Source organism: Ranitomeya variabilis, chromosome 6, assembly GCF_051348905.1.
Source record: "Ranitomeya variabilis isolate aRanVar5 chromosome 6, aRanVar5.hap1, whole genome shotgun sequence".
NCBI lineage: Eukaryota > Metazoa > Chordata > Amphibia > Anura > Dendrobatidae > Ranitomeya > Ranitomeya variabilis.
The window spans coordinates 230050410-230070106 of NC_135237.1; the positions used below are offsets into that span (position 1 = coordinate 230050410).

The window sequence follows — 19697 nt, forward strand, 5'->3', positions numbered from 1 at the left end:
GGCCATTTTTTTCCGGACTGTGCGCGTCGCTGATTGGTCGCGGCAGCCATGACAGGCAGCTGCCGAGACCAATCAGCGAATGAATAACCGTTACAGACAGACAGACAGAAGGACAGACGGAAGTGACCGTTAGACAATTATGTAGTAGATATATATATATAATATATATATATACGGTACCTATACTATGTGTAGACATTAATTTTATTTGTTCTATTCTAACCTGTCAGTGTGATTTTACTGTACACCGCACTGAATTGCCGGCTTTTCTATAGAACACCAGGTGCGTATTTCTCGCAAGTCACACTGATGGTCCGTGTGTAATCCGATTTTTTCTCACCCCATAGACTTTCATTGGCAATTCTCGGCCGAGATATGCTGACAATCGCAGCATGCTGCGATTTCACTCAGATCCTGAATACGGCCGAGAAAACAACGGATAATAGGAGCTGCCCCATAGCTTAACATTGGGCCGAGTGCTATGCGATTTTTTATCGCATTGCACTCGGCCGTATTACGGTCTAGTGTGACTCTGGCCTAAGATAGACACTGAGCTAGTATACCCTTGTTTAATCTTGACAATCTCTTGACTTCAGATTCATCTGATCATTCTGTTGCTTTCTTAGTGGTTGAAGAACCTAATCAAACTTCTACATGCTCGGTACTGCTTAGTACTCGCTAGAGCGTAGCAGTGCTCGCGATGCTCAGCGAGTGGCGAGCATTTCCGAGGTTGCTCGGCCGGAGCTCGGGACACCACCCTGCATGTTTGTCGCTCTTTCGAGTACCAATCAACTTGCAGGGATTGTCTGCCACACACTGTAATTCCACAGCCAGGTTGATAGTGGCATAACAGTGATTGATTGGCCGCACAGAGTCATCAGGTCTATATCAGACCTGGCGCCGCCCTGCTCATCACAGTCAGCTCCGGACTTAGGCAGTGTAGGGATAGGTGCTGCTGAGATAGGGACAGAATTGGTGGTGTATAAGTTAGTGTGGGTATACCATTATTGAATACACAAATTCAGCTAAACCAACAGTCCTTCTAAGAACTAATTACGGGATATATAGATATCAGTGCTATTTAGGCAGACAGTGTATGTGGCTAAATATATATATCAGTGCTAGGCATTCAGTGTATGTGGGTATATAGATATCAGTGCTAGGCATGCAGGCAGTGTATGTGGATATAGATATCAGTGCTAGGCAGGCAGGCATTGTATGTGGCATACTTCATTGCATACATCAAGAGGGTCCATTCCATTACTGTCTGCTGCTGCTGCTGCCTACAGATATTTACAGTATATACATAGCCCCAGGTATCAGTGTATAATTTATTTTGCAACTTAATACTGATTATTTTATTCAAAAGCAATCCAGGGCACACAGTTTTTTTCTCCATTTGCTTGATGGCACTGCAGAATACAGCCTATTCCTTTCTAAAGTACAGCGTGAAAAATCCAGCTATTTTCAACAGGGGTTGGCCATCACAGCAATCACATCTGAGTGTGCAGAAAATTCTGCCATTTTTTGGTACTGTAAAATTATGTTGGAGTGTCTTATACAAGTTCCTGACACTTGTTTGCTGAAAAAAAAAATGTAACTACAGGGCAGATATTTTACACTGGTTTTTTTCCGCCACATGGATCACATAGCATTGCTCTCAAAATTGTGCCATTTCAGGCCTCCACTGAATTGTTTTTGCTGTGTCTTAGCCTAGTTATTGACAACATTTTGCTGCAAAAAAATAGAGGCCAGATATTTTAAAATGGCGTATCTCCATCACTCACCTCACCTATCAGTGGGCTAAAAATTGTGGCATTTGAGGCCTCCATTGAACTGTTTTTGCTGTGTCTTAGCCTAGCTTTTGAAACTATTTTGGTGTATAAAAAACAATACATGCCAGATATTTTAAAGTGGGTTATCTCCGTCATATGCCTCACCTATCTGTGGGCTAAGAATTGTGGCATTGGAAGCCTTCATTGAATTGTTTTTGCTGTGTTTTAGCCTTGTTATTGACACTACTTTGCTGTAAAAAAAAATACAGGTCAGATATTTCAAAGTGGGGTATCTCCGACACATGCCTCACCTATCAGTGGGCTAAAATTTGTGGCATTTGAGGCCTCCATTGAACTGTTTTTGCTGTGTCTTAGCCTAGTTATTGACACTATTTTGCTGTAAAAGAAATACAGGCCTGATATTTTAAAGTGGGGTATCTCCATCACATATCATTGCGCCTAAAATAGTGCCATTTCAGCCCTCCATTGAATTTTTTTGCTGTGTCTTAGCCTAGTTATTGACACAAGTTTGCTGGATTAAAAAATACAAGCCAGATATTGTAAAGTGAGGTATCTCCATCACATGCCTGACCTATCTGTGGGCTAAAAATTTGGCATTTGAGGCCTCTATTTAAATGTTTTTGCTGTGTCTTAGTCTAGTTATTGACACTATTTTACTGTTAAAAAAAAGGCAGGACAGATATATTAAAGTGGTGTATCTTTGTCACACGCCTCACCTATCCGTAAGCTAAAAATTGTGGCATTTGAGGGACCTATTGAATTTTTTTTTGCTGTGTCTTAGCCTAGCTATTGACACGAGTTTGCTGAAAAAATAATTGTTAGCTACAGGCCAGATATTTTAAACTGTGGTTTCCCACACACGGATCACATATAAGTTCACTCCAAATTCAGCCATTTGTAGTGAACGTGAAAAATATGGTATTCCATTTAAAATGGGCAAGGTGCATGGCAAGTGACGGAGAAGTGGACGTGATGGTGATGGTGCATACAGATGCCAAGGTCGTGGGCAGTGTCAAAAGGGTTTTGGTTGGATAGCGGATAATGCTTCCAGTCACTTTGCTGCCACCACCACCACCACCCTGTCTTCCACATGGTCAAGTCTGAGTAGCCGTGAGTTTGGACCGCAAATTCCTCACCCTGATCCTCCTCCCTCCCACCATGCCGAGTGCCTGGAGACAACTGATCCCACACTTGGACATTCCGAAGAGCTGTTCACTTTTCCATTTAGAGATTCAGGCCTCTCTCCCGGACCACTTGAAACGGGGCAAGAGGAGATTGCATTGTCGTGATCCAGGTCAGGGTTTGCTTTCTGCTCCCCAACCTGGTCAGGCGGGGTTTAACCTCTGCTAGACTTCTGACCTACAAATCCGTCTTCCGTTCCTGTTTTGGATTGTTCTTTCTGGCTCTGATCTTTGGCGTGTTTCAGGCTGTATTTTCATCTCGTCTTCTTGTTACCCCGCTCCCGACCATTTATTTGAACTCTGGCTTTCTTCAGACCTAGCTCCTGCCTTCTCCTCTGGCACTGCTTTCCTGGCTCTTGCTTATTTGTCTTGTGCATCCTCTCTACTGACCCCTAGTGCGAGTTTGCACAGCTCTACAGGTCTTCGATTGAGGTGAGCTCTTGTTACCTCCCTTCCTCGCCCCCCTGGTGGTTGTCCCTGTATTGCACGACACTCAGGTAGCTATGCCCAAATATTTGAGCAGCCACGGTCACAAGAAGGCGAGAGTGGGAATGTGTCACAAGAGGTGGACAATGATGAAACACAATTGCCAGGAAGTCAGGAGGAGGACCAGGGTGTGGAAGTGGAAGACAAGGTGGTGGATAATATAGTAACTGACCCAACCTGGCAGGAGGACATGCACAGCAAGGACAGCAGCACACAGAGGGAGGGAGGTGCAGCACCCCAACAGGCAGGAAGAAGCAGTGTGGTGGCTACAGACAGAAGGCGGGCAACTGTTCTCCGCAACTCCAACACCACGGAAGTTGGCAGTACAACTGTTAGGTCTTCCCGAGTCTGGTTGTTTTTTAAAGACTCTGCCGATAACCTCAGACAGGCCGTTTGCACCAGTTTGCATGCCCGCATCAGCAGGGGTAGCAAAACTACCAGCCTGACCACCAACAGCATGATCAGGCATATGGCAGCAAAGCACCCGACTTTGTGGGCCAAACCCCAGAGTATAGGAACAGTGTCTGCAGGTGACAGCACTGCTTCTTCAACTGTTGTGCGTGCAAGCCAATCTCCTGTCCATGGTGCATGTGTAGATGCCACCTGCCCCTCACCATTCGTTGCACACACTCAACAAGCACCACCATCAAGCATGTCCATGTCCTTGTCCCAGTGCAGTGTTCAGTTGTCCATACTCTAGTCCTTGGAACGCAAGCAGAAATATGCTGCTAAGGCCCCACAAGGCACACTACTAAATTCACACATTTCTCGTCTGCTTGCGCTCTAAATGTTACCTTTTAGGCTCATGGAAACGGAAGAATTCTGCAACCTGATGGCTGCGACTGTACCAAGGTACTCAGTCCCCAGTTGCCACTATATCTCCCAGTGTGCCATCCCCGCATTACACAAGCATGTGTCCCACAACATTAGCCATGCACTCAACAATGCAGTTACTGGGAAAGTTGACCTAACCACGGACACGTGGACAAGGGTTTCTGGGCAGGGACGGTACATCTTGCTGATGGCACACTAGGTTATCATAGTGGAAGCCAGGACCCAGTCGGACCTTGGGATGGAGCACGTCCGCCCATCGCTGAGGATTGTGGGCCCTACCTCAATCAGGATTGCCCCCACAGGCTACAGCTTCTATACCTCCTTCTCCTCTTCAGCCTCCATCTCCGAAATGACCACATCAGTCACAACCTGGAAGAACTGCAGCACTGCCTTAGTCAAGCAGCAACACGTTGTGCTTAAGCTAATATGCTTAGTGACAAACTGCACAATGCTGATGAGTTGTGGACAGCTCTGAAAGAGCAGGCAGATTTTAGGCTGACACCGCTGAACCTACAGCCAGACATGGTCGTGTATCACAATGGTCAGAACCTGGTGGCGGCTCTGAGGCGAGCTCACACACACATACCATGCCTGACCCATGTGCTTAACCTCATTGTTCAACGGATTCTCAAAAGCTACCCAGAGCTGCTTGTGAAAGTACGCCACCTGTGTGCCCATTTTAGAAAGACATTTGTAGCTTCAGCTGCACTTGCCGTGCTTCAGCAGAGTTTGCAACTTCCGGCTCACTGACTGTTGTGTGACATCTCCTCCCCACACATTGGAACTCTACACTGCAGATGTTGAAAAGGGTTTGTGAGCAGAAGAGGGCAGTTGTTGACTACCAGCATCAACATGGCAGTCGGTATTCAGTTCAGACTCCACACATAAGACCTCAGGAGAGGACATGGATGTCAGACATATGTACCATCCTCCAAAACTTTGAGGACTCCACCAAGATGGTGAGCAGTGATAACGCCATAAATAGCATCACCATCCCGCTTCTCTGTGTTCTGAAACACTCTGCTCGCAATCAAAGAGGATGCATTGCAGGCGGAGCATGATGAGACAGAGCAAGGAACCATACAGGGTGATTACACACAGCCCTGGCTGGGCGCCTCATCTCATGCCAACATGGATTGGGTGACAATGAGGAAGAGGAGGAGGAATAACAGGAGCTAGTTTCATGCGCTATAGATGGTTCTACAAGCACAACTGTCATACCGTCTGTTCAGCGTGGATAGCCTGAGGACAGGGAGGAGGAGGAAGAAGAGGAAAGCATTGTCAGTCATCCTCTTGAAGAGGTCACAGAAGTCTTGCCTGTTAGCAGTCTGGCATGAATGGCTGAGTTTTGTTACGCAGCCTTTCCCATGACCCTCGCGCTTTCCAAATTTTGAGTGACAGTCATTACTGGTTGGTGACACTTCTAGACCCATGCTACAAGGAGAACTTTCTATCTCTTATTCCAGAGACAGACAGGTGTACTAAAATGGTGCAGTACCAGAGGGCTCTTGTTGCAGAATTATTTTAAAAAATCCCATCTGAAAACGTTGGCAGCAGAGGACACAGTTCATTGGACAACCAAGGAGTACAGGCGAGAGAGACACACCTCCAATCCAGCAGAGGCAGGGGAACATTGGCAAAGTTCTGGGAGAGTTTTCTTTGACCCTCCCATTGCACAGGCCCTGAAGCGTGGGGCACTCTCACAAGGAGTTCAAAGTTTGGGAGATGCTGAGGGAATACCTTGCTGAAATACCAACGTCCTCCATGATTCCTCTGTGCCTTATAATTATTGGGTATCCAAGCTGGACACGTGGCATGAACTGGCTCTCTACACCTTGGAGGTCCTGGCCTGCCACTAGCGTTTTGTCAGAGCCGGTTTTTAGTGCCGCTGGTGGAATTATAACTGATAAGCGCATCCCCCTGTCAAATGAAAATGCTGACAGGCTGACTCATAAAAATGAACAAAGGCTAGATTGGGCCAGACTTTGCAACACCACCAAATGATAGCAGCGCAACATAAACTCAAATCCAGTGTCTTTTTTGTGAGGTCTATTCCCTTGCACCACTTCTCACTCGGACATGGGTATACACTCCTTGATTTAGCCTATTTGCTGTTGTCCTTCTCCTTCTCCTCATCATCCACCACCACTAGGTGACCAGGGTGAATGTGGTCTGTGATGCAACACCCACGTTATTGTTTTAAATTGTGTTTATAATACCCGTAAACATAACATTTTGACAGTTTGCTGCTGTATACCCCTCTGGGGGAAATGTTTGTCAGCCAATATACTTACTGCATGGACAATACAAGTATAGGAGACCAGCTCCTTTATAATGGGAAGAGATTTTCAGGAGGTCCTCCTTCACGTATCTTCATCCGCCATCACTAGATCACCAGGATGACCGTGGTCTGTGATGCAACACCCACGTTATTGTTTTTAAGGGTGTTTATGATGCCCGTAAACACATTTTTTTGACAGTATGTTGCTGTATACCCCCCAGGGGGGAAATGTTTGTCAGCCCATACACTTACTGCATGGGCATTACAAGTATAGGAGAACTGCTCCTTTGTAATGGTAACAGATTTTTAGGAGGCCCTCCTCCACGTCTCTTTCAAGGGGTATTGGGGTGTGTCCAAATTTGGGCCAGGCATTGGATTCACTGCATAGGCTAACAGTATGGGAGACCCACTTCCTATTAATGTGAAGGCTCAACAATTCACTGCATAGCCAAACAGTATGGGAGTACCAAATTACTAATAATGGCAACAAAGCTTTCAGGTGGCCATCCAGTACGTCAGATCAAAGGGTTATTGTGGTGCATATAACTTTGGGGCAGGGCAGGTCTTGCATTCAATGCATAGGCAAACAGTATGGGAGTACCACATTACTAATAATTCCATTGCTTTCAAGTGGCCATCCTGTATATGGCTTCAAAGGGGTATTGGGCTGCATCTAAATTTTGTGTAGGACAGGCCTTGCATGCAATGCATAAGCACACAGTATGGGAATACCAAATTACTAATAATGGGAACAATGCTTTCAGGTGGCCATCCAGGACGTCTGTTCAAAGGGTTATTGGGGTGCATCCAAATTTGGAGCAGGACTTGCATTCACTTCATGGGTAAACAATATGGGAGTACAAAATTAATAATAATGGGAACGTTGGTTTCATGTGGCCATCCAGTATGTCAGTTCAAAGGGTTTTTGGGGTGCGTGTAACTTTGGGGTAGGCAGGCCTTGAATTCAATGCATAGGTAAACAGTTTGGCAGTACCAAATTTAAAATAATAATGGGAACAATGCTTTCAATTGGCCATCCAGGACGTCTATTCAAAGGGTTATTGGGGTGCGTCCAAATTTGGAGCAGGACTTGCATTCACTTCATGGGCAAAGAGTATGGGAGTACAAAATTAATAATAATGGGAAATTTGGTTTCATGTGGCCATCAAGGACGTCTGTTCAAAGGGTTTTTGGGGTGCGTGTAACTTTGGGGTAGGCAGGCCTTGAATTCAATGCATAGGCAAACAGTTTGGCAGTACCAAGTTTCGAATAATAATGGGAACAATGCTTACAGGTGGCCATCCAGGACGTCTATTCAAAGGGTTATTGGGGTGCTTCCAAATTTGGAGCAGGACTTGCATTCACTTCATGGGCAAACAATATGGGAGTACAAAATTAATAATAATGGGAACTTTGATTTCATGTGGCCATCCAGTACGTCGGTTCAAAGGGTTTTTGGGGTGTGTGTAAATTTGGGGCAGTAATGTCTTCAAAGGGAGATTTATAGTTAAAATTCTGCGCTGCCGCTAAGATGAATTTCAGGAGAGTATAGTTGATTCACAGTGGTTTTATTCAACGCGTTTCAGGGGTCTCATGCCCCCTTCATCAGGAAATACCCTTCCCTTTGAAGACATTATTTTCTCTGGTCGGTGAAGACCTGTGGATCTGCAGCAGCCGCTATCTACATGCTCTAATCTCATCTTAACCAGGTGAGCAAATTTGGTGCATATTCTCCTCTGTGTAACGTGGATAAGACCCTATTGCGCTCTTTGTCTTCCCATTGTTTTGCAATAAATTTGGGGCAGGGCAGGCCTTGCAGTAAATGCATAGGCAAATAGTATGGGAATACCAAATTTCTAATAATGGGAACAATGCTTTCAGGTGGCCATTCTGTATGGCTCTTCAAAGGGGTATTGTGGTGCCTCTTCTAAAAAGATATTGTGGTGCATGTAAATTTGGGAAGGCTTTGCATTCACTGCATAGGCAAACAATATGGTAGTACCAACTTCCTAATAATGGAAACATTGCTTTCAGGTGACCATCCTGTACTACTCTTCAAAGGGATATTGGGGTGCGTCTAAAGTTGATGCAAGACATGCCTTGCATGCAATGCATAAACAAACAGTATGGGAGTACCAACTTCCTAATAATCAGAACATTTCTTTCAGGCGGCCATCCAGTATGGCTCTTCAAATGGGTATTGGGGTAGCTGTTTTAAGGGGTATTGGGGTGGCTGTTATGTGGGGTATTTGGGTGCGTCTAAATTTGGGACAGGCCTTGTATTCACCGCGTAGGCAAAAAGTGTGGGAGTACCTATTTTCTAATAATGGGAACATTGCTTACAGGTGGTCCCCCTGTAAGTCTCATCAAAGGGGTATTGGGGTGCGTCCAAATTTTGGGCAGCCCTGCCACTCACTGCATACACAATAACATGATAGGAGACCCACTGTTTAATAATGGGAACAACAAAGCATAGCCGGCTGATGGCTCTCTAAGAATAGTGAGAACCAACTGCTGTCCCTTTAAGAATTTTACAGTCCGCCTAATGGCCCTATTAAAATAGGCTTTGCGACTTTGAGTTCCTCCTTCATAAATGAAACAGGTTGTGTCACACACCACATGGCCAGCTGAGGTTGTAAAATGTTAAAATGACATTTCCCAGTGAATCCATTTGTCTTGCTTGAAAGCAATGATAAAGTTCAAAAACGCATAAAAAATGCTACGTGTGAACATAGTTCAAGGTGTGGAGGAGCATTTTTGTTTTTGGTTATTTATTTTGCCTTATATACAAGTCATTACTCTGGAAAGAATGTTCCTTAACATATTTCCCCAGAAAATCCATTTTGGTTTCGTTTTTGTATGTTTTTTGGCGAGTCTGTAAATGTGGCGTAAGAGTCGGACAACATTGTTCTTAGCAGTGACCTGAGAGCCAAAAATGCTTCCAGGGGTCTTCCCCGTGATGTTCCATTGTCATTTGAGCAATGTTCTCAACGATTTCCGCTGTTTTTAGAACCTCTAAAGACCTCCGGGGGGCTGTGGCAAAAATGCTTGAGTTTCTCATAGACTTACATTGGGCTTGTTGCTCAGGTCGAGCATTAGAAAATATTTGACCCTAGCAACTAGCACCTGAGCATTTTAGTGCTCACTCATCACTATTCTACCTCCTTTTTATTGTTATTTTGAAATTGTGATGGAGATTGTTAGTGTTTCAACTACACTACTGGTATGATGTCATAAAACTTGAGTGACACAAAGTTCTCATCAATCATTATATCTCTGTTTATTGTGACCTTATTCTTTTCTGAGTGTGGGATTCTATATCCTTTTTGGGTTTCACTGCGGCTCTCCGGGATACCCTCTTTTGCATGAGATTCCAACTTGGAACATTTTTCTTTGGGAATATGTATAAATACTTTACTTCCGAATGTTATTATGCGTTGTCATTCAGGATTCTTGCATTTCCATTGCTCAAATGGAGTTTTCTCAGTAACTTTACCTGATAGTCTGTTTTGAAGATAACAAGCTGTAATGATTGCTTCACCCTAATATGTTGTTGGCAAATCTGCATCAAATACCATAGTTCTTACACTTTCACAAAGTGTCCGATTCCTTCTTTGCGCTACACCGTTTTGTACAGGGTTGCATGGTACAGTGGTCTACACCAATATCCTCAATCTTGGATAATTAAGGTAGAAAAAAGCATACTGTATACAGAGTCACCACTAAGAATAAGGCTTTCTTGGAAAAGGCTAAAACACATTTTTATTTAAGTCAAAGTACACCATAAGTACTGTATGAAATTGAGGGGATACAAGCCCAAGAAAAAAGGTGGGTATACCTATACCTTGTTAATGAATATCATACAATGCACTGCTGTGTCTATTAAATGTCTGTCAAATGTTGGAAAATATATGAGAGACTATCTACAATACAACCAAATTGTTATATAGTTCACATAATGATAGGCTTGTTGCATAAAACTTTTTTATAACATTGTTGTATCCACTATAACCCTGTATAGTAGCAGACCTATTTAATGACAGACTTAATCCGTATAGAAGGAGTCCTAATAAACGCAATCTAATATTCATACAGTGATATTAAAAACCAAGATACAATATATGACTAAAAAATGACACTGAGAGGCAGACATAATAAACAACAAAGAAAAGGTAACGTTACCAGCAATGCATACGACCAGGGACCCATCACACCTGATATGCGTTTCGCTATGGAAAGCTTTGTCCAAGGATGATAGGCAGCTGGGGGGAAAGATATTTAAATCGTCAACTAGGCATGGTCTTGTGGGACAATGGCCGTAACATGGTGGCGGCTCTGAAGCTTGGCAACCTCGCACACTTACCATGTTTAGCCCACTTGCTTAACCTAGTGGTTCAGTGGTTTCTCAAAACCTACCCAGATCTGCCTGAGCTACTTTTGTACACCACATGTATTGCCATTTCCGCAAGTCAACTACAGCTGCCACCTCCCTGGCAAGGCTGCAGCAGCATTTGTAACTTCCATCTCACCAACTGGTGTGCAATGTAACCATGAATTGGAACTCAATGTTATATATGTAAGCAAGGCTTTGTGAGCAGCAGAGGGCAGTTGTTGAATAACAGCTGCAACATGCCCTGGCATCAAAGCAGCAAAGGCGCAGCCACAGACGCACTTGGCGCAAGCTTCCCAGCTAGGTGAAGAGCTATTCCCTTGAAGGTCGGGAATGCTCATCACCCAGCTCCCAGAGATCAAGTGGGACTTTGGCAGAGCCTTTCCCAGGCACGCTGTTGCCTGGCAGCTGGCGTCTGGTGACGCAGACAGTGCCTAGTCAAGAACCAAGTGGGTACCACTTCAAGATCCACTGGGAGTTTAGCACAAAGAGACAAGAGGAAGAATCCTAAGGAAAACACATAAAAGATAGCTACCAATATTGCCAGCACAGCTCACCTCCAAAGCACATAGGAACTGCAAAACAGCAAAGGCCTGAGCAGGGTTAAATAACCCACCTGATCCTCAAGGAACTGATCAGGTGATGACTTCCTCCCAATCATCCCCAGATAACCACTCCCTGCTAATTTGCACAGCAGAACAGACACAATCCCACCACTGCCTAGTACCAGACATAGCAGCATCCTGCGTTGCTTGGCAACCGGGGAACACAGCGTCCCATGTTCCAGGGGGCAGTGAAATCTGTGGGAGATAGGGCTTCCTGCATACCCACACATCCAACTACAACAGAATGCAATGCTCCAAAAGATTGGAATGGTTTCCCTGCACACGTAGTAGCTCCACTTCTAGGGTCAGGAAAATGGAGGCACTTAAGATTGGAGCAGCATTGCACCGGATCCGAACCATTGCCACTTGGATGCTTAGAACCACAATTTCTAACAAGGGTCCATTTTCATCTCCTTCCTCAGGAGGCAGGGGGACTGCCTCCACCTGCTTCCTAAAGCCCAATTCCCAGGTGCCTGGGCTGTTAGTGACCCATCTTTCTCCAGCGCTGGAGCCCCTGACACATAGAAATGGGTGGAAACCCCCTGTGCTACCTGCACCATTGCTTGCTCCTATATACCATATAGGAGGTGGGGAATGCCAAGGACAGTACAATCTCTTGGGGATGGTAGTAGCCATGTCTTGAGCTGCATTGAGGAGACACATACAGGCCTGTTCATTGATCAAGAAGGGTTTATCCTGCTCCTTTCCTTCTGGGATCATACGCACCACATACTGGCAATGTTGATCCTTCATCTTGAGGAACATGACCCTGATCTTACAGCCTTCGAGGGAAATGTTCTGTCTCTACTGCCCGGTGGTTGAACTAAATGTGATGAGTAGTGTTGAGCATTCCGATACTGCAAATATCGGGTATTGGCCGATATTCGCTGTATCGGAATTCCGATACCGAGCTCCGATATTTTTGTGATATCGGAAATCGGAATCGGAAGTTCCTATAAGTTCCCAGGCGTGTGCGGAGAGGAGACTCTCCTTCAGGCCCTGGGATCCATATACATGTAAAAAATAAAGAATAAAAATAAAAAGTATGGATATACTCAACCCCTCCGACGGACCCTGGACCTCAGCGGTGCAACCGGCAGCTTCCGTTCCTAAGAATGCAGTGAGTGTAGGACCTGCGATGACGTCGCGGCTTGTGATTGGTTGCGTGACCGCTCATGTGACCACTCACGTGACCACAACGTCATCGAAGGTCCTTCACTCTATATTCTTAGGAACGGAGGCAGACGCTTGCAGCGGTGACAGCCAAGGCTCGTCCGAGGGTGAGTATATCCATATTTTTTATTTTTATTCTTTATTTTTTACATGAATATGGATCCCAGGGCCTGAAGGAGAGTTTCCTCTCCTTCAGACCCTGGGAACCATCCAGGATCACTTCCGATATTTGTGTCCCATTGACTTGTATTGGTATCGGGTATCGGTATCGGCGATATCCGATATTTTTGGCATATTGGCCTATCCAATCCGATACCGATACTTTCAAATATCAGAAGGTATCACTCAACACTAGTGATGAGAGGTCCAAAACTCTTCAACGGACTCACTTCTCCATTGTCAGTCATACGTATCGATTACCCCTTGGTTGTCGTATCTTGCAGCTAGTGGACCAAATAGAATTTCTCCAGCCCTGGTCCTGGCTCACCTCCTTGCCTCTTACGATCAGCCTAGGCCCCACAGTTCGCTCACCAGTTCCTGGATTCTAGTTCTCCCGTAAACAGTCCGCAAGAACCCCAGTGGTAAAAGCGGTGATCACACAGGCTCTTGCCATCCCTGCTGTTGTACCAGCTTCCTCTGGCTCCAATATTGTTTGGGCCACTCCATGTCATCTTTGTCGCCCACTAAGCACGTTACATTCTATGGATGACTATTTAAATACAGAAAAAAATGTTGCTTTTTTAAAGTGTTATGTATCACAGAAATGTACCCCAGACCACGTAATACTGTATAGGTAAGTAATTTAACCCAGAACATTTTTTAAAAGCTTTTTGGAGGTGTTTCGTAACGTCGAAATGTATCACAGAGCATGTAATACTATATGGCTGGATTCACACTAGAGAGAAATACGGACAAGTGCTATGTAAGAAAAAATCACATAGCACTCAGACCAGTGTTAATCTATGGGGCATCCGCCATCATCAGTTTTTTTCTCGGCCGTATTATACGTGTGAGTTAAATTGCAGCAGATTTTTAGCGTATATCGGCCGAGACTCGCCAATGAAAGTCTATGGGTGCAAGAAAAACTCGCACACCACATGGACCATCAGTGTGCCTTGTGAGAAATAAGCACCGGTGTCCTTTAGAAAAGCTGGCAATTCAGTGCAGTGAAATGTAAAATCACACTGATAGGTTAGAATAGAATAGATAAAATAAATGTATACACATAGTATAGGTACAGTATATATATATATATATATATGTCAGTGACATTATATACTGTATGTATGCAGGGTGGTCCAAAAGTAGGTGGACAGATAGTACCGTAATAACATTTATTTTGATTTATATATAAAATTATATTTACTAACTATTACTATTTACTAACACAAGCATAACATTGACAATTAAATTTTATTCTGAACAATAATACAAAAGCCCTTAAATTTTATCAACGCAGGTGCTCAAACTGTTTTCCATCACAATTTGCACAGCTTTGAACTCTGCCTCTTACGCTTCGACAAACATTTTTGCACAAGTCTCTTTGGGTATTAATTTCTTGAAATGCATCTCTTATGTAATTTTTCAAATCACTGACACTTTTTGGTTTTCGACTATAAACTTTGCCCTTGAGTACTCCCCAAAATAAAAAATCCATTGGGGTCAAGTCTGGTGAACGTGCCGGCCAATCAAGTGGGCCTCTTCGGCCAATCAATTTATTAGGAAATGTTTTATCAAGATACTCGCGGACTACTCTTTAATAAGGTCCCATCTTGTTGGAAATAAAGGTCATTTGAATTAGGCTGTTGCTGTAACTGGGGAACAACTTGATTCATTAGAATTTCGAGATACTTATCTCCTGTGACTGTTCCATCAAAATAAAAATTGGTCCAAAAACACCAAAACTTGAAATACCACCCCAAACATTGACATCCGGCTCATTTAGTTGTTGCTCTAATGTTAAATGCATGTTCTCATTATACCAGTAAATACAATTATGTCTTGTTAATATGGCCAGATAATTTAAAAGAAGCTTCATCACTCCACATAATGTTATCTAAAATTACTGGATTTTCTTCAATTTTGTTAAGCATAATCTCACTAAATTGCAGCTGCCTGTCTGGATCATCCTCCAATAAACCATGAATTAGACATGGACGATAAGCTTTCCACCCAATCGATTTCAGGATTCGCATGATAGAAGCTCATGAAATTCCCAATTCTAAAGAGACTCTTCTGGTGGACTTTTTGGACTCTGAACAAATGTTTCAGCAACAAGTTGTTTATTATTTTCTGTACAGGCTGTTTTGGGTTGACCAGTTTTTGGAGCATTAAGGACTGAGCCAGTTGCATCGAATTTGTCAAGAATGTGGTAAATGGTTTGTCTCTTTGGGGCTTGAGTACCAAATGTTTCAACCCAATTTGCTCTAACTGTTTCAGCATTTTGAGATTTCCAATACTCTTTTAAAATCCATTTTCTTTGATCTGTATTTAAATTATTTGCCATTTTGGGGGAGATTTATCTGAAAACTGGATCTGCAAAACTGACTCAGTCGCCCTTAGCAACCAATCAGATTCCATCTTTCATTTTCCAAAGAGTCTGTGAAGAATGAAAAGTGGAATCTGACTGGTTGCTAAGGGCAACTGAGTCAGTTTCACTTTACACCATGTTTGATCTCCCCCTTCATAACCCTATTACACATACTGTCCTCCTACTTTTGGACCACCCTGCAAATATATATATATACAATATATATATATATATATATATATATATATATATATATATATATATATATATATATATATATATATATATATATACAGTATATTTCATAGAGAGTTAGGTAGCAGAATAGCAGATAATTCAATTGTAATATCATTACAGAACCTGACAGGATATGAGACATAAAGTAAACCTTTGCATATCCGTTCGTTTTTTATATGTCCCTTACTAATACTGTTAGTAGTGTGTGCATGTGTGTAAAATTTTGGAGCTGAAGGTGCTAAAGTAAAGGATTAATTCACGGAAAAAACTGGAGTGGGCTCCCGCACAATTTTCTCTGTCAGAGAGGGAAAGACAGTGACTGAGGGCAGATATTCATAGCCTAGAGAGGGACCATGGTTATTTCCCCCCCCCCCGGCTAAAAATATTTGCCCCAGCCACCCTAGAAAAGGCACATCTGATGTCACTGAGCATGTGTAGACTACCCGCCTGACCCGCGGTGAGCTGACAGCGTGGGAAAATGATCAGAAACTTTCCCACGCTAATGAGTTCATGTCCGGTCAGGCAGAGAGGCTGCGAAGGCAGCTTTTCATTCATTACACAGTGGTTTACAGTCGGGGAGGTAGCATTAGCACTGCTCCCGGTTGTAAACTATTTAACCCCTGAAATGGATTGCAGCTTGAGACGTGACTGTACGGCAGACAGGTTTGGGATATTGTTGATTTTTTCTTTTTGATTTTTTTTTACAGAAGAATGAGGGCTTTGCTTGGATTGAGAGTGCAATAAAGATGGAAAACTTGTGTGTTTAATTATTTCATTAAAATACTTTATTCTTAATGTATATGTGTTTTTTTAACCCTTTCAGACTAGTGGATTAGTAATGGATAGGTGTCTTATTGACACTTCTCCATTATTAACCGGGCTTAATGACACCTTACAATAGAAAGGTGACATTAACCCCTTATTACCCCATATGCCACCACTACAGGGCAGTGGGAAGAGAGAGGCTAAGTGCCGGAATAGACGTATCTTACAGATGGGCCTTTTCTGGGGTGGCTGGGGCAAATATTTTTAGCCAGGGGGGGCAATAACCATGTTCCCTTTCTAGGCTATGAATATCTGCCCTCAGTCACTAGCTTTCCCTCTCTCGTGGATAAAATTGCGCGTGAGCCCACGCCAGTTTTTCCATGAATTAATCCTTTAACACCTACAGCTCCAAAATTTTACACACACACTACTAACATTGTTAGTGAGGGAGATATAAAAAAACTGATGGATATGCAATGGTTTACTGTATGTAAAACATGTCTCATATCGTGTTGGGTTCTGTAATGATTTAACAAAAGCCGACAAATGAATTAGCGGCTATTCTGCTATCTAGCGCTGTATGAAATATAAAAATATTTATATTAGTCTATATACAGTGGGGCAAAAAAGTATTTAGTCATTCAGCAATAGTGCAAGTTCCACCACTTAAAAAGATGAGAGGCGTCTGTAATTTACATCATAGGTAGACCTCAACTATGGGAGACAAACTGAGAAATAAAAATCCAGAAAATCACATTGTCTGTTTTTTTATCATTTTATTTGCATATTATGGTGGAAAATAAGTATTTGGTCAGAAACAAACAATCAAGATTTCTGGCTCCCACAGACCTGTAACTTCTTCTTTAAGAGTCTCCTCTTTCCTCCATTCATTACCTGTAGTAATGGCACCTGTTTAAACTTGTTATCAGTATAAAAAGACACCTGTGCACACCCTCAAACAGTCTGACTCCAAACTCCACTATGGTGAAGACCAAAGAGCTGTCAAAGGACACCAGAAACAAAATTGTAGCCCTGAACCAGGCTGGTAAGACTGAATCTGCAATAGCCAACCAGCTTGGAGTGAAGAAATCAACAGTGGGAGCAATAATTAGAAATTGGAAGACATTCAAGACCACTGATAATCTCCCTCGATCTGGGGCTCCACGCAAAATCCCACCCCGTGGGGTCAGAATGATCACAAGAACAGTGAGCAAAAATCCCAGAACCACGCGGGGGGACCTAGTGAATGAACTGCAGAGAGCTGGGACCAATGTAACAAGGCCTACCATAAGTAACACACTACGCCACCATGGACTCAGATCCTGCAGTGCCAGACGTGTCCCACTGCTTAAGCCAGTACATGTCCGGGCCCGTCTGAAGTTTGCTAGAGAGCATTTGGATGATCCAGAGGAGTTTTGGGAGAATGTCCTATGGTCTGATGAAACCAAACTGGAACTGTTTGGTAGAAACACAACTTGTCGTGTTTGGAGGAAAAAGAATACTGAGTTGCATCCATCAAACACAATACCTACTGTAAAGCATGGTGGTGGAAACATCATGCTTTGGGGCTGTTTCTCTGCAAAGGGGCCAGGACGACTGATCCGGGTACATGAAAGAATGAATGGGGCCATGTATCGTGAGATTTTGAGTGCAAACCTCCTTCCATCAGCAAGGGCATTGAAGATGAAACGTGGCTGGGTCTTTCAACATGACAATGATCCAAAGCACACCGCCAGGGCAACGAAGGAGTGGCTTCATAAGAAGCATTTCAAGGTCCTGGAGTGGCCTAGCCAGTCTCCAGATCTCAACCCTATAGAAAACCTTTGGAGGGAGTTGAAATTCCGTGTTGCCAGGCGAAAAGCCAAAAACAGCACTGCTCTAGAGGAGATCTGCATGGAGGAATGGGCCAACATACCAACAACAGTGTGTGGCAACCTTGTGAAGACTTACAGAAAACGTTTGACCTCTGTCATTGCCAACAAAGGATATATTACAAAGTATTGAGATGAAATTTTGTTTCTGACCAAATACTTATTTTCCACCATAATATGCAAATAAAATGATAAAAAAACAGACAATGTGATTTTCTGGATTTTTTTTTTCTCAGTTTGTCTCCCATAGTTGAGGTCTACCTATGATGTAAATTACAGACGCCTCTCATCTTTTTAAGTGGTGGAACTTGCACTATTGCTGAATGACTAAATACTTTTTTGCCCCACTGTATATAGACTCCAGTTTTTTCTGTGAATTAATTCTTTAATTTAGAACCTACAGCTCCAAAATTTTGCACACACACACTACTAACATTATTAGTGAGGGACATATAAACAACAGATATGCAAAGGTTTACTTTATATATTGACTATATATATATATATATATATATATATATATATATATACCGTATTTTCCGGCGTATAAGACGACTTTTTAACCCCTGAAAATCTTCTTAAAAGTCGGGGGTCGTCTTATACGCCGGGTATCGCCTTGCCGGGTGTATATGGTGGGTGGGGGGGAGTGGGCCTGATGACGACGAGGGGGCGTCTCACAGGAAAGTGAGTATCCCCCATTACCTCATTGTATCACTGCAGCGTGGGGTCTCTGCTGGGAGCGGCGGCGGCTGTGCTGTGGGGCGGCGGCTCCTCTTCTTCAGTGTGGGGCCTCTGTGCTGCTGGGCGGCGGCGGCGGCTTATCTTCAGGCAGTCGGGGCTCCTCCGGTATCTCCTTAAAGCCCAGAGGCCCTGCCGGCAACTCCATCGGTGCAATGCAGTGGCCTCCAGGAACATGGCCGCTGCTCAGATTCAGATCTGAATCTGAGCATGCGCCGCCCCCAGCGGCCATTTTCCCGGAGGTCACCGCATAGCAGCAATGGAGCTGTCTCCGGGAAAATGGCCGCTGCTCAGATTTAGATCTCGTCTCCCGAGATCTCGGGACGAGATCTGAATCTGAGCAGCGGCCATGTTCCCGGAGGCCACTGCATTGCACCGATGGAGTTGCCGGCAGGGCCTCCGGGCTTTAAGGAGATACCGGAGGAGCCCCGACTGCCTGAAGATAAGCCGCCGCCGCCGCCCAGCAGCACAGAGGCCACACACTGAAGAAGAGGAGCCGCCGCCCCACAGCACCCACGCGGCACAATGAGGAGCAGCAGCCGCCGCTCCCAGCAGAGACCCCACGCTGCAGCGATACAATGAGGTAATGGGGGATACTCACTTTCCTGTGAGACGCCCCCTCGTCGTCATCAGGCCCACTCCCCCCCCCAAAAGGCACAAAAGTCACCGGCCCTATAAGACGACACGGTTTATAAGAAGACCCCCGACTTTTAAGAAGATTTTACATTTTAACTGGAAAAGTTGGGGGGTCGTCTTATACGCCCAGTCGTCTTATACGCCGGAAAATACGGTATATATATATATATATAT

At 44.0% G+C, this 19697-nt stretch overlaps 1 protein-coding gene across 1 annotated transcript in view; it reads left to right on the top strand.

The window, feature by feature from the left end:
- The window catches only part of SLC6A19 (solute carrier family 6 member 19), a 752476-nt gene that overhangs the window by 123726 nt on the left and 609053 nt on the right, over positions 1–19697 (top strand). The gene's annotated exons all lie outside the window — the stretch shown is intronic.